This window comes from Rhinolophus sinicus, chromosome 1, assembly GCF_057876585.1.
Source record: "Rhinolophus sinicus isolate RSI-liver-muscle chromosome 1, RSI-T2T, whole genome shotgun sequence".
In the NCBI taxonomy this organism is placed as follows: domain Eukaryota; kingdom Metazoa; phylum Chordata; class Mammalia; order Chiroptera; family Rhinolophidae; genus Rhinolophus; species Rhinolophus sinicus.
Window position 1 is genome coordinate 128,457,808 of NC_142501.1, and position 15,396 is coordinate 128,473,203.

Consider the following 15,396-nt stretch of genomic DNA (forward strand, 5'->3'; position numbering starts at 1 on the left):
CTGAGAACCCTTGGCTGCAGCCGTAAGATGAGAGCAGCAAACAAAAAAAGCGCTGGGGACTTCGTTGTTGCTAAGAGTGAGCTGCTTTCCTGAGGAAAGATTTTGGAGGCTGGAGGAACCATTGCCCACAGTCTTGGTGAAGGTGTGGCTTTCTTTGAGCTAATAAGTGATATATTAGAACTGATAAAGAAGGGGGTGGGACCTGGGAAATCCCCTTTTGATCTCTGTTGAGAATCATTTATGTATGACTTAGGGCAAAAGGCTAAGTTGCTATTCAAAGAGATCCAACAGCACAATGGTTTAAAAGACGAAGAAGTTTATTTATTTCATATGACAGTCCAAGGTGAACGTTCCAGATGCGGTCTTCTCTGTTGCACATCTATTTAAGGACATCAATTCCTTCCAAGTCTTCACTCTGTCCTCTTTCATCCTTGTTCCCTGGAAGAATCATCACGTGCGTTGTTGAAGCTGGTGATAGGCATGTCCAAGTTTCAACTTGTGAGAAGCAAACAAAAGTATGGAGGAGGCATGCCTATTCCCTGAAGGTCTGGAAGCAGAAGTGTAACTCCTCACTCTGCTCACAGTCCATTGGACGACGTCACCTGACTGCGAGTGTGACTGGGAAATGTCGTCTGGACTTGTGCTCAGGAAGAAGTGGAGGTTGATTTTGGTAGACTGGTGGCACTCTCCACTGTCCTTTCCTTTTCTGTTGTTATTTTGTTTCCCTTTCAAACGCCAGAACTCCACATCCACCAAGAAAATGAATGTATTGTTTCTCTCTTTCCCTTCCCTTTTTACCTGTTTCTCTCCCTTCAAAAAATAATTACAAGAATAAAAGTTAATTTGGTTTTGAAATCTTTTTGTTATTGCTTCAAAAATGACAAATCCCCAAACACGTATACTGGGTTGAAAATATATTACATTTCTGTAGGGAACAAACCTTTTTCATGTGAATGCTAAACCCCCAAATGGGAGATAGTGAGTGTTTTCCTGGAGCAGGGGTGTTGTGAGACACTTACCCCTCTCATCATATCTTCAACAGACGGAAACAGAGGTACAACCAGAATGTTCTTCAGAGCCAGTCAGCTGTGCATAGGTCTCATTACTTTGTTCCCTTCATTCCGCTAGAGCAGCTCCAAGTCATGACAACCAGTGGGGATAATTGACATGAAAATGCTCAATCCCAAGTGCCCAAGCTTTCCCCAAACAATTGCTGGATTGTTCCAGGACCTGTTGATGCAACAATTCTCATGCTGAGATGTTTGTCCTGTAATTAGCAAAGCAGCTGTCAAGCCCATCAAGTGGTTTTATGTGATGAAGTGAATGAAACAAAGCAGTTTCTTCTCCTTCTTGGCAGAGAAGACAGTTGGTTTCTGAGTGGAGCTGACACATCTGTAAAGGAAACTAAGTGAATTTGGCTTCCAATTCACACTCGAGTTTTCCAGATTGATACTGAATCTATGAGACTCATCTTTTGGGCCTGGTTCCCTGGTACTTGGCTGATGGGATGGCAAATTCTTGATGCAGCCCAGGGAAGGCAATAAAGTCTGTAGGTTGTAAGCCCCATCTGCTGTACAGCTGAATAACCCTTAGTAACCTTTGAGGATTCTCAAAATGGAGAATGTTTGCACTCCCTCAACACTGGAAGGAAGTTTGATATGTGATCATTTTAACTTCAACACTGACTTTTTATACGTGGGGAAATTTACTATTATAGAGAGTGAAGCCAAAGTTACTCAGTGCTAGAAGAACACCATTCCCTGTATACCTGTGATTAAATTCAGTGTGAACTTTACCTTTTATCTGCACTTAATGAAAATATACATTTATAAAGAGACATTATGGAGGGGTGGGAAGAGCAGCAGATAAGGAGAAACTTGGTAGAAATTGTTTAATTTCTGTGGGCTTCGCTGCCTCACCTGTAAATTGGGACCATTCGTTAGATAATCTTTAGAATTTTATCCAACTCGAAATGTATGTGGATTGATGTATAGTGTACTTTACTGAATATGCAACATATATACTAATATTCTCAAAGTGGTTTTAAGCAAGATCTATCTCTTTATATACATATGTTAATATGTTTATATGTATGTTCACATGAGCTATGATAAAGCTCTATGGACACACTGATGCATTAGATATTTTCCCCATATACTCATACCAGTTAGAAATGCATGTGAGTTCAAAATGTGACTGTCAAGTTCCTGAATAAATGAGAGAGGAAATCTATTTACTCAACATTATTTATTGATATTCAAATAATCATTGTTATTAATATCATTATATTTATGCTATATTGATGATGATAATACTATTAATGAGATAGCTAAAATGCAGAAATTTGAATTGGTACTTTTTGTGTGTTAAAGAAATTGTGACGGAAAATCTTTTAAAATAGGAAAACTCCCATTTATTTTAACTCTCACTGTAGAGTTAATTCTTAAAAAGCCTTCAGCCAATTGTGTCATTATAGAATTGGGGAAAAATATATAGTACATAATATAGTACATTAGTTATTCTATTTTCCAAACAATGCCATCCATCTCTTGGTGGGCTTTAAATTGTAACCAGGTGAAAAGAAAACTGACTGCTGGCATCAATAGCACAGGGGCTATTAAAATGAATTGAATATGAATGCAAAATAAATTGAATATGAATATGTATTGGGGAATTTTGTTTATATTTCCCTCAATTTCAGATTATCTAACAGCACAAAAGAGCAGCTGCTACAGGGCCTCTGAGATAATATAGTGAAGAAAGATGTCTTATTTAACTTAGAGGGTGACCCAATTTGCAGGTTAAAGAAATAAAATTTTATTGTTAAATTGCTGCACGTTTTATAATCTAGACTATTAATAATAGTCTTAATGCCAGAGATGGGATAAATTAATGTAGATAGTTAGAAAATAAGCCCTTCTATTATTTTGTTGTCCTTATTTTTCCCATTATAGTCCCAGTTCATATCACTGTACCTGGCACATAGAAGGAATTCAATAATCTTTGTTTAGTGAAGAAAAAAACAAATGAATGAATTTGTGAAGAGGTTCCCATAATGTCTTTGTGAATCTCAGAGTTACATTTTGATAAAGCTCTCCCAGACCAAAAAGATGAAGACCTTCTAATGTCTCTGGGGACTAAGGGAGTGAAATGTTTTATTGTCATCTAAACATAGCCCATGAATGTTTGCAATGGTGGAAGAGAGGCAGATTCACCTACCTCGACTTTTTAGAGACAGCAAGACTGTGCTGGAACCTGCATTTCAGTTCTGTTGCTCTCTGAGCCACAGAGGTTAATATATTGGGACTTAACTACATTTGCTTGTTCATCAATTATTTCAAAATATTAAGTTGGTGCAAAAGTAATTGTGGTTTTGCAATTATTTTTAACCTTTTAGACAGCAATTACTTTTGCACTAACGTAATATTTGCTGAACACTCACCCTGTGCCAGGCACGGTGCTAAGTTCTGGATATTCGGCAATGAATGATATAGGTTCTGTATTTCTGAGGAGTTCTAAGTCTGTCAGGGAGAAGAAACACACAAAGAGACCCAGTCTTGAGCAGACTAAATTTGGAACCCAGCTCTGGCCTTTTCTAGCCACATGGCCAGGATTAAATGCTGATTCAGTTTCTTCATCTACAAAGTGGATGTATTACTAGCCAGTAAATTGCATATTTGAATGCTGACCTCTTGGAATCCTGTGTCTGCTGGTCCTTTTTATTGGGTGGGATGTTTAAAGTGGATCGAGGTGGTAATTCTCTTTTACCACAATGTTAGGGTCCCTTCTTGTTGCAGAGTGGCTCCCCGTCACCTTCTCTGCCTGAAGGATTGCGGACTGGCTTTCTGCTCATTTATAGATTGCTGCTTTTTGTTGCTATGCATCAGGATTTGACTTTCTCATCTCACTGTGAAAACAGAACATACTCTTGGTACTACTTTCCTAGCCTTCTGTACCTGAAGTAAATTTACAGTTCCTTGGAAATCTCCAACATTATTTTCTATAGTTGCTGGAAACAAGAGTGAAGGAGTGTGTGTGTGTGTGTGTGTGTGTGTGTGTGTGTGTGTGTTTAAGAGTTGGCTGTGAGCGCAATCTTCCTTTTGGGTTGTTTGCTTGTTTTTCCTTTCCCTACAGGTTCAATATTTTTAAACCACAGTTACTTGGGTATTTTATTTTGTCTTATTTTATTTTATTACTTTGTACAAAGGAGAAAACTACAAGTATATTTCAGAGGAAAACAAGACATGAAGTGAGTGTCCTGGGGTGAAGACCATTATAGGGTGTGTGTGGATGTGGGAGTGGAGAGGACTTATGAAGAGATGAGTTCTCTAGTGCTTTCACTAAGAATATTGCCTTTAAGGAATGAGGTTGTAAGTGTGGTAGTTTGAAAAATACTGCAAATTTTTTGGCACTACTCCCATTAACAGGTGGAGTCCGTATCTTCTCTCCTTAAATCTGGGTGGGCTTGTGACTTGCTTGTAGCCAGTAGAGGCTGCGTGACTTTCACAGCTAGATTGAAAATGGTGACGAAGCATTCATTTTGTTGATCAGGACACTTGCTCTGAGAGCTCTGAGCTGGCCATTCTGTGAGGAAGTCCTGTGAGGCTGCAGGGAGAGGGCCTGCATAAGAGCTCTGGTCGAGGTCCCAACTGATAGCCAGTGTCAACCTCCAGACATGTGAGTGAAGGTGGCTCCAGAAAACTCCAGGCCCTAGCTGTTGAGTCATCCTTAGCTGTAGAGTTTTTCTAGTTCAAGTCCTGGATATTGCTGAGCAGACAAATACAATTTTCATTGTACTCTCACCAAAATCCTGACCCACAAAATTAATGAGTATAAAGAAATGGTTTTTTTTTTTTTTTTTTGGGGGGGGGGGAAGGGGAACAGGACTTTATTGGGGAACACTGTGTTCTTCCAGGCCTTTTTTTCCAAGTCAAGTTGTTGTCCTTTCAGTCTCAGTTGTGGAGGGTGCTGTTCAGCTTCAAGTTGTTGTTCTTTCAGTCTTAGTTGTGGAGGGTGCAGCTCAGCTCCAGGTCCAGTTGCCGTTGCTAGTTGCAGGGGGCGCAGCCCACCATCCCTTGCGGGAGTTGAACCAGCAACCTTGTGGTCGAGAGGACGCACTCCAACCAACTGAGCCATCTGGGAGCTCAGCGGCAGCTCAGCTCAAGGTGCCGTGTTCAATTTTAGTTGCAGGGGGCGCTGCCCACCATCCCTTGCGGGAGTTGAGGAATTGAACTGGCAACCTTGTGGTGGAGAGCCCACTGACTCATGTGGGAATCGAACCGGCAGCCTTCGGAGTTAGGAGCATGGAGCTCTAACCGCCTGAGCCACCGGGCCGGCGCAGAAATGGTTGTTTTATGCTGTTAAGTTTTGGGGTAATTTGTTATGCAGCAATAGTAGGTAACTGGAACAATGGGACATGGGAATAAGGATGTGGAGAGGAGGGGAGCGACAGCTCTTATGAACCATTACACTCTCTTTTCCTGTGGTACATGTAGTCTACCACAAATAGTTTTGCCCTGAACAAACACTGGAGCAAAGTAAGGAGATTGGGAATAGGATCCAGAAGAGGCCTTAGCATCAATTACAAGAGGAAAGACTAGGAGATAGAGAGGAAGTCCTTGTGGCAAACCACTCCAGGCAGCCATTTTTAGGCAACCCAACATAAATCCAATGTAAACAATCCAGTGGGTACCTGTACAAAAGTCCCTTTATGAGAACCAAAGTTTCAGGGATGGGGATTGTGTTTTTGCAAACTCAGAGATATATGTCAGTTTCCTTGTAAAGATTTTTCAAAAAGAATGTTTCCATATACTGTGGGAACAATTATTCTCTTGAGTATTTGACAGCAGAGAGGAATGGCACACATGGAATAAAAACAGTAATACTCTGTCCAATTTAAGTCCATGGAATTACAGTGGAGAGAGTAGCTATGGTCCCAATCCAGAGCAGGCACAAGCCGTTGAGAGTCAGGGACTTCTGCTCCAGAACCTTCCATCCCGAGACACAGCATGGTTTTCACAAGGCATTAAAATACCCTGCTACACAAATAAACAGTACATAGAGATTTGGTGCTCACTATACCCAGTTTGAAGTTTTCCCCTAGGATATAATTTACAGATTAATCTTTTTTTTAAAAAAATAAAATGATCTCAACAGGGGGAGAAATGCTTCCAACCCAGTAGGTTTCTTAAATCATTCTTATGAATAGACTGTTTTTCTAATTTCTTCCCTAAGTTTGTGTATGATATATTATTACACCAGAATGTGAAACCGGCCAAATGAGCCCCAGGAAAGAAATATTGCTCCAAAATAAATATAGGAACTTGGTTAATACTACATGATCAGATATCTTGCAAGTAAGACACACAATTAAAATATCATTGTATATGAGATTGGGAGTTACAGATTGTATGAGATAGTCCCACATGCTGAAGCAGAAATTTGATATACTTATTGAGCCTTGAGAAGAATACTTGGGAAATGGGACTTTGAATCTGTATAGGGAGGAGAGAATGATTGTGTAGAAATATGGCTGAAAACTAGTAGACACAGGGGAACAAAAGTAGATCATAAATCTTTAATGTAGAACATATATTTAGCAAACCATTGTCGCTGCATGATGGCATATAACATACATGGACATGAGTCAATTCTCAAAGTCTAGTTAGCACCAGTCAGAACCAAACTGCCAGGTTAAATTCTATTAAAGTCTATCTATCTATCTATCTATCTATCTATCTATCTATCTATCTATCTATCTATCTATCTATCATCTATCCATCTATCTATCATCTATCTATCTATCATCATCATCTATCTACCTATATACATTTAAAAGAATCTCCTCATAGAAACGAAATTCAAAGTGAAACAGCGTTCTACTTATTTTAAGCAAAACAAGGGAACTCCACTAAATAAAAAGAAAATGAGGAGGTACTTTTTAAAACTCATTGTAATGCACACATTGTTATGTACCTGGAAAAGTACCTAATAAGAAATTCATGAATAAGTAGCATTATTCTGATGTTACTGAAAGTAGCATCAAAAAATAAATAACAGGTAATGAAATGAATACTACAAACCAAGAGAAAATTAAACAAGCTCTAAGAGAATGTCTGTTATTGCATAGCTTAAAATTAGCCAGGATTGGAAAAATTTTTATTGTGAAAACTTTTGTGATGTTACTTTACTTTAATGAGGCAGTTTAGACAACTTGTGATATTTATTTAGATTAAAAGTTAGACTAAGTGTCTTCAAATAAAGATTATAAGGCACAAAAGGAGATTCAAAGATTTCCCTAGAAAACCCAGTGGAACTCTTTTTTTTTTTCGTTTTTGCTGGGCCAAAGTTGAGGTAAATCCCTCCTTTTAGGGGTAGTGATCAATTTTTTAAAATTTAATTTTATTAAATTTATTGGGGTGACAATTGTTAGTAAAATTACATAGATTTCAGGTGTACAATTCTGTATTACATCATCTATAAATCTCATTGTGTGTTCATCACCCAGAGTCAGTTCTCCTTCCATCACCATATATTTGATCCCCCTTACCTTCATCTCCCACCCTCTACCCCCCACCCCCCTTATCAATTTTGTTCTTTGCTTAAATGGGACCCTGCTTTCCTGACATTGTGGATTTTTACATATTTAAGGGACGTTAAGGCTTTCCTTTTCTAGGATCTTACAAATGACTGACACTAGTCTAGCAGAGCTGTAAACCCTGGTCTTAAGGGATCAAAGACTGAAACAGAGCTAATTTCCTACAATGATTCTACAGCCTGGGGAATTAACTAAGGAAAAGGCTGCCTACTGCTATTTATTGAACTAATTAAAAAAAAAAAAAAGCAGCTTTCAATAAAAAGTATATCTCAGTGCATGATACTAATTAATTTTTTCTTTTATCTTGAAAAAAACTGTAACCTGATCCTTCTCTTTTGAAGGTTGCCAATGCTCAGACTCAGTAAATTTTGTTAATTGGTTTATTAACTTTTCCGATTCTGGGAAAATTCATGTTCAGACTTTCTTATATAGGCTAACATTCATATCCTTTTGTAAACTCTGATCTCAGATTCGGTCTTCTTATTACAGACCAACAAAAAGTAGCATCAGTGTTGGAAGAGAGCTTGAAGGGCTTTCTTACCCCAAATCTTCTTTCAAGCAAATGTATTCTAAGTCAATAAATGACGATGCTCAGTCTGTAGACTGGAAAGTGATTGAGTTTAGACCATGGAGGGACTAGTGACATCACGACGGAGCAGAATCTTATTGCCTAGCTTCACAATCCAGAAATCCAATATTCATCTATTTCAACAACACCCAGGCTCTAGGGAAGATGGCACAAACCTATATGCACATTTTCATCAGAATGATCACTACTAGAATTACTTTAATCTGGAGAGTGCCTTTCCAGTGAGCTTTGACTGTAGGCTCCTTCCCTATACACTGTGCTGTGAAGTCTTACAATCCTTACATTCACCTTTTCCAGGAATTTTTAGAAGATGTCTGAGCTAGGAGACGCCACAGCCGGCCAGGTCTGTCAAAATGTTCTTATAGTCTATCTTTCGAACTGTCGGTGTTTGTGTGGCTTTACCGGTCTCGGTGAGGTGTATGGCCTTGTATAATAAAACCATAGGCCTTGGAGTAAAAAGCCATTTCTAATGTTAACTCATTCAAGTACCTAAGTGAAATGGTTTTTCAACATCTTCAATTCTAACCAAGTAGCCCTGGACTCAGAAGTGAGGTTTTTCTAAACATGCAAAGGGGACAGATTTTATCTGGCTCAGTAAGTACTTTTGAAGTCTTGGGTGAGACTGGACATTTTGTAGGCTTTCCTTTGTGTGTCAGAGAAATTTTCAACAAGCCAGGCAGCTAGATAAAAGAGAAACCGGGGCCTATTTGGAGATGAAAGTCTTCAAACGAAGGCATGCCAAATTCATTGGAGAATATCTCCTCAAAGGAAATGTTTGCTTTCTTTTGAAAATTCATTACTATAAAGCCCATTGTGTGAGTAGGCTAGTTGTATGATTATTGAGAAACAACTAAACATAATAAATGGATGCCTCATCAAAGGCTTGTTCCTGCTGGGTGGTGATCTTTTTAACTGCAGTCGTGAGATGTATGTATCCTAAGTGCCTGGCTTCCCTATGAAAAGACAGAATTTGTACCCATCAGTAGTGCTAACTAGGAAAACTCCTGTACAACGATGATATGGAGAAAAGTGGAGGCTTTTTAAAAAAAGTTCCTGGAAACATGGAAAATATTTTACATCTGAACTGCAGAAGAAAGATCTGTTTTTCTGCTCTGTTTTTGGCTCACAAGATTGGTCCTGCCCTTTGATAAATGGCAAAGTTAGTTACCTTGTAAACCAGCACTGAGCAGATCCAGCCCCTGACCTGCTCTAGGCAGGAAGTGGCTTTTCCCTCAAGCCAGATCTCATTTTCATGTCTGAATCTTGTGAGATCTTGAGGCAGTAAATCAATAGCTCTTATTCAGTCAGTTCTGAAAGGAAGGCAGTTATCAAAAGGAATACATAGGTGAAGGCAAGTGACAGCAGATGAAACTCTATTTCCCAAATGACCAGCAGGCTCTGAAGTTTGGCAATGATTCTCTCACCTACCCCGGATCTTCCTCCTCAAATCCAGTTTGGTGCCAAGCTGTGCCTGCCAGCACAATATCGTGTGTCTTTTTTTTCTTGAAACAGAAAAACAAGTGAAAATATTCATGTCCTACTTATCTCATCAAAATGCCTATTGAGCCAAAAATAATTGCCTACATTAAAAAGAAAAAAAAATCAGCTCAGGAAGGCATGAGTGTCATGTGCCACTGAGTGAGGAGAACCTCCATGATCGGACATAGCACACTTCAAGAGATGTGTTCCCCTTCTCTCTCTCCCCCATCCCCAACACATAAAACAAGGAAGTCAAACATAAGCACAGAGTTTTCAAAATATAGAAAAGGCCATTGATAAAATATACAAAGGAAGGCATGACATAATAAGAATAAGAAATTGAAAATGGGAAGACCATCTCCTCCAGGAAGACATCCTGGATTTGGCAAGAATGCATTGGATTTTTTTCCACTATCACTACATGTCTTCTATTTAATGCTGTATATTATAGCAGAACCTAAAAAAAATGCAGCACAGCCTTGATTTCAAAGCTTCAGGAAGCGTATATCTTAAAATAGCAGAGAGGGAGGAGAATCGAAACATTTTCAAAAGTCAGATAACTACCAGACCCAATACATCTAAATGGGTAATCAAATTTCCCTATCAAAACAAGGCTAAGATTTTTTTATCCCCCTATACTGAAATGCCTTTCATAATGTAACAAAAAACTCATAAAGAGTTGTGTATAAATCAAGTGTTTATAACTGCAATCCCATTTTAAACGTCTTTGTTTCTTAAAAGCAATTCCATGATGATAACTTTCTATAGAGAAGGATTATTTTCTAATGTGAAAGCGACCTCTAATATATGTAAGTATTGGGGTTTTTAGGTTCAAAGGATGGCTCTTCTCTACAAAAGCTCTACCAAATAGGTAACTGTCTCTCTGATATGTGGTAATTACTTTCTGTCAATACATTACATTTGATTCAGGTTAATGCTGGTTTCAGTTTCAATTATGTTTAAGGCATGTCTACACCATGGAGGTGTGATGGTAGAAGCTGTGTATTGGAGGAGATTGGAACCAAAGGAACAGTAACATTCAGCTTCTGCGTTTGCTTTATGTATGGGTTTCTATGCCTGCCTATGATCAATTCACATACCGTTAGGGACCAAATTTTAATCTAGACACTCTTTATTATTGAAGAAAAGTCACACACACACACACACACACACACACACACACACGATTCAATCGTTAGAACAAATGTACCCAAATATACCGATGAATTAATCTTGTCTAGACTGATAACCATAGTACTACATATTTTACAGGATTTTGAAATCAGGATAATTAGTTCAAAAGGCAATAAAATTTAGATAACTGGATACCAGAAGACACTTGTACATAGTTCTCAAGCACACAATGCAAACCTACAGCTTAGTGAATGGCCCCTTGGAAATACTTCCTTATAAAGCCAGTGGCCTGTCATCCCCCAAATACACTAGGATGAGGTTGGGGGACAGGAAACAGGACCTTCTCTGCTTTGGGGAATACGGGCATCAGGGATCCAGGCCCCTGGGAATCTTGCTGGGATGAAGCAGCAAGCTATCAGATACTTAACCTCTAAGTGTGTGAACCATGGAAGATCCAGGTCTGAGTTCTGACATTGTGGAGAGAGTGTCCAAATCAACTAGAGTTCATAAGTGGGAGCCATTTTTCTTTACTCGCTGCAGAGTCACAACTGCAACTGAGAGAGAAGTTTGTCCTTTCAAGGAATCCTGTGCCTTCTGTTCAATGGAATCCAAAAAAAAAAAAATCGAGATCCCTGTGGTAGGTATCAGTCATTGGTTTCCAGTTACTCAACCTTTTTACAAGTCTTATGGATCCTATAAACTTTGAAAGCTGTAGTAAAATATTTATAGAGCAAGTCAAAGAAACATTGGTACTCTAGGTGAAATTTTGATATGACTAAAATACCTTTTTACCTCTCTTGCTTTTTGATTCGTAAGAATATAGATACCTGGCTTGGTGAAATAGCAACTCATTTCAACCCATAGACCTGAAGTGGTGTGACTTCCACACTTGCTATGTTATTTCATTTTTTTCCTTCTTAATGTTTACTTTAGAAATCCAAGAGATGATTTTGATGAAAAAATGACAGTTCAAATTCATGCCAATGCCACGGCTGAAATCTCTCAACTCATTACTCCTTCTGAATTTTCCTGGGAAAGAGTTTTGGAGCTACTTTTCCACTGTGCACGAGAAACCCTAAAGTAGCAATTGGTGTTTCGGGTTTTTAGGGGAGATATAAAAATGGAGGCCTGACTAGTAAAATCTGCCACCCAGAGCCCCAAGATACTCCTTATTCAAGAAGTCATAGGACCCCGTGGAACTCCACCTGGAACAGTCACATGTTGCTTTTGTGCCTTCACGTCCCTGGCCAACACTTAGGATCCTTCCCTTCCTGGCCAGGGGGCGGGCCCTTCAACAGCTGCTGCAACACCACAAAACAGGGGGGATGGGTTTTAAGCAAAGTAACTCAGGGTTCATAAACATGCACAGGGAAGGAAAACGCTATCGCATATAAATGTGTGCAATATTATTCCAGGAAAAACATATGCATGTTTTGGAAGTCATAAGGGATTTCCTAAATAACTATGGTGCATGGCAGCCAAGAGGTTTTTGCTCAGAGAAAGCCCAAGATCATAACTGAAAGTGTGTTATGAGGCAAGAAAAGGTCAAGAACCACGGGCAAAAGTAATGTCTTGTTTGGTTCTATTACCCTAACTCCGGGGGTGAAATCAAGTTCATGTTCCTTTATTCCAAAGTATGATTATAAAGTAACAGAGTAGGTGCCTCAACAAATATATCTGAATCAATGTATCTAAATAAACGTGGCCTTCAAATTAGCCATTGTGAAATCTCTAATTACTGTGATATTGGTTTGCTTAAACCTTTTTTGAAAACTCTTTGCTCAACCCCTCTTATCTCCTAGATCATTTCTTTTTATAGTTTTAAATCCACCCCCCACTCCAGACTGTGATATGCACTACTTCTCTCAAAATCTTGAGATTTTTGTGTACATCACTGTTGTAAATATTCCCATTTAACACTGTCACTAGTTATTTTCTGGGTTTGTGCCCCATACAGGAATTTATCCTGGCACAGAGTAAAATTGTAAAAAAATTTTGTTGAGCGAATGGCCTTTAGAGGTAGTTTATGACCCACACAAGAAAACTTGCCTCGTATTTAGAGTTACATTTTGTTTTCTACCAAAGCAGTACCACCCAGTTGATCATCTATATTCACTAGCTGTATTTTCAAATGATTTCTGGTTAATTTAAAAAATCAAATGCACTTTCTTGGTATAATGATTTATAACCATTGAGACTATTTTTAAAAGAATGTGCTCTTGGCTTTGGAGGTAATTCCAAAGGAGGAATTTCCAAAATATTTTGAGCCATGACTGCATCATTGTGTAGTGATGCCCAGTGGAAAAATGTTTTTTTTAAAGCCGTGGAACTGTTCTTTACACGCTACTGAAAGTTACCAGAGGCTGAGAAGTCAACTCACTATTGTGGCAGATTTCCTTCATTTTGGGAAAAATTCACAGAACAGCACTTCATTTTGTCCAAGAACAATCATTTGTGTGAGGAAAGGCATCATCAATTGACTGTAGATATTGCAGCTTGAGATGGGATGCGTTCTAGTTGATATAACTTGAGTCTAATTTTAGTAGGACATTGTCCTTGTAACCTCTCTGAATATGGATTTAGATTCTAGTATTTGTCTCTGAAATTGTTCTAGGACCATGTGCGTGCATGTGTGTGTGTGTGTGTGTGTGTGTGTGTGTGTGTGTGTGTATGTGTGTGTCTGTGTGTGTATGCATATTTTGTCAAATTTTTCTTGAAGGATATTGCAAAACCCAGAAGGTAGCCTGCCCCTCTCAGTACTTCACATTGAGGGAAAGACTGGAAAGCAAGATTGAACCAGGTTCTGCCAGTGTTAGCTGGGTTAGAGCCCCAGGCATGGTGTTCATATCAGTAGATGGAAATGGACCATTGATTACTGTGATTGGTGTTTGGGGCCATGGAGCATTGCAGTTGGTGGGTGGTTTGAGTGTTCCTCTCATAGGAAGGGGAAGCTCCCTTTGCCGGTCATGTTTGGGTGAAAATAAGCAGGCCTGCCACTGTAGTCTGGGGCTGCAGGGCTAGAACTGGATTCATGGTGGGAGAGAGAATGGGAGATTAGTCGAGAGGAGGCTGAGCTGGCTCGTGCATGTGAAAGATAGCCAAGAGGTAGGCGGAAGGCCTGAGGTTGGCTTTTGCAGCTATGAATCTGTAGAGTAACCACTTTTAATAAGCAGGTGAATGTTTCCCTGAGTTGTGACTGTGTCAGTAAAATGTTAGATCTGACTGTGTCTCCCTGTGCTGTGCTCACTGGTGTCTGCACTTGGAGTGCCCTGCTGTAGGGAGGGCCCAGCAGCCTGGAGAAGCCAGTTTCTAGCCCTCCTAAGGGGACTTCAGAGCTTGGCGCCAGTGTGGCTGGAGGGATAACAAGTGGTTCCTGAGGGAGATGGATGGTACATCCGGTTTCTCTCAGTAGTTCTCCAAAATGTCCATGGACCAGGGAGAAGATAACTTGAGTCATGGCATTGGGTCTGAAAGTAAGGCAATTTGTATAATTAAGGAAACATAATCTTTTTGGTCATTATAGGTAGGTGAGCTCTGGGAACGCATTAATTCTAACTGAAATAAGTGTACAGACATCCAAGGTGACTGCTCTGAAGGAGACAGCATTGATTTCTATGAGATACATGTTATCTAAGAGTAAACTTAAACATGAAACCATTAAATTCCATATTTGACATGTATTTAGAGGTTCTCATGATGTAGGTGAAATGTCACAATTTAACTGAAATGTTTAGTTTTCAGTGAGCTGTTTGATATTCTCCACTATAACCTTTTCCCCTCTGCCTTTAATATTTCTCACTCCCCCACGTCTATTCCATCAGCAAGTCTTTTTATGTGCCAAAGATGTCTCAAATTGGTCCCTTCTCTCTATCTCTGCTGCCATCACTCTAGTCCAAGTCACCATCCTTTGTCCTTGGCCCCTGGTACATGTTCCCTAACAGTCCTCACAGGAAAGCAGAGAGTTCCTTTTAAAATGTGAGATCATGCCATTTATTGCTGAGTACTCTCCATGGCTCCCCATGGACTTAGGAAAAGGAACCTCAAACCACCCATGGTCTTCCATTTCCAGAAGACGCTATGGCACCCCTGTGCCATGGGGCCCCCACGTGTCTCCCTTGTTCCTGTCTTACAGCCATGCAGGCCTTTTGCTGCTGTTGTGTTTCCCCTCGGGCAACTTCGCAAGCTCTGTTCCACTCACTGACCTAGTTCTTCCTTGGGCTTCTGGCATGGGCAGTTCCTTTTCCTCAACCAGATGTCACCTTAATGTCACCTCCTCAGAGAAGGCTTCCTTGACCACCCTGTCCAATATCCTCCTTCCACCCAGTTCCCTTCTATTGCGTCACTTTGCTTATTCAGAGAACTTGGCATAACCTCAATGAATTCATTCATTTTTTTGTTTGTTTGTCAGTCTCCTCTTTGTAAAGTCCATGTGTGCCAGAGCTTGTCTGTCCTGTTTACTCTAGAGTCCCTGACACCTAGCACATGGTAATGTTCTTAAATAAGTGCTAAATAAATTAAACAATGAATGTACACGTGGACACTGGAAAGGCACAACAGTGGAGTCCATTACAAAATAAAAAGTCTTACAGAGAAAGTG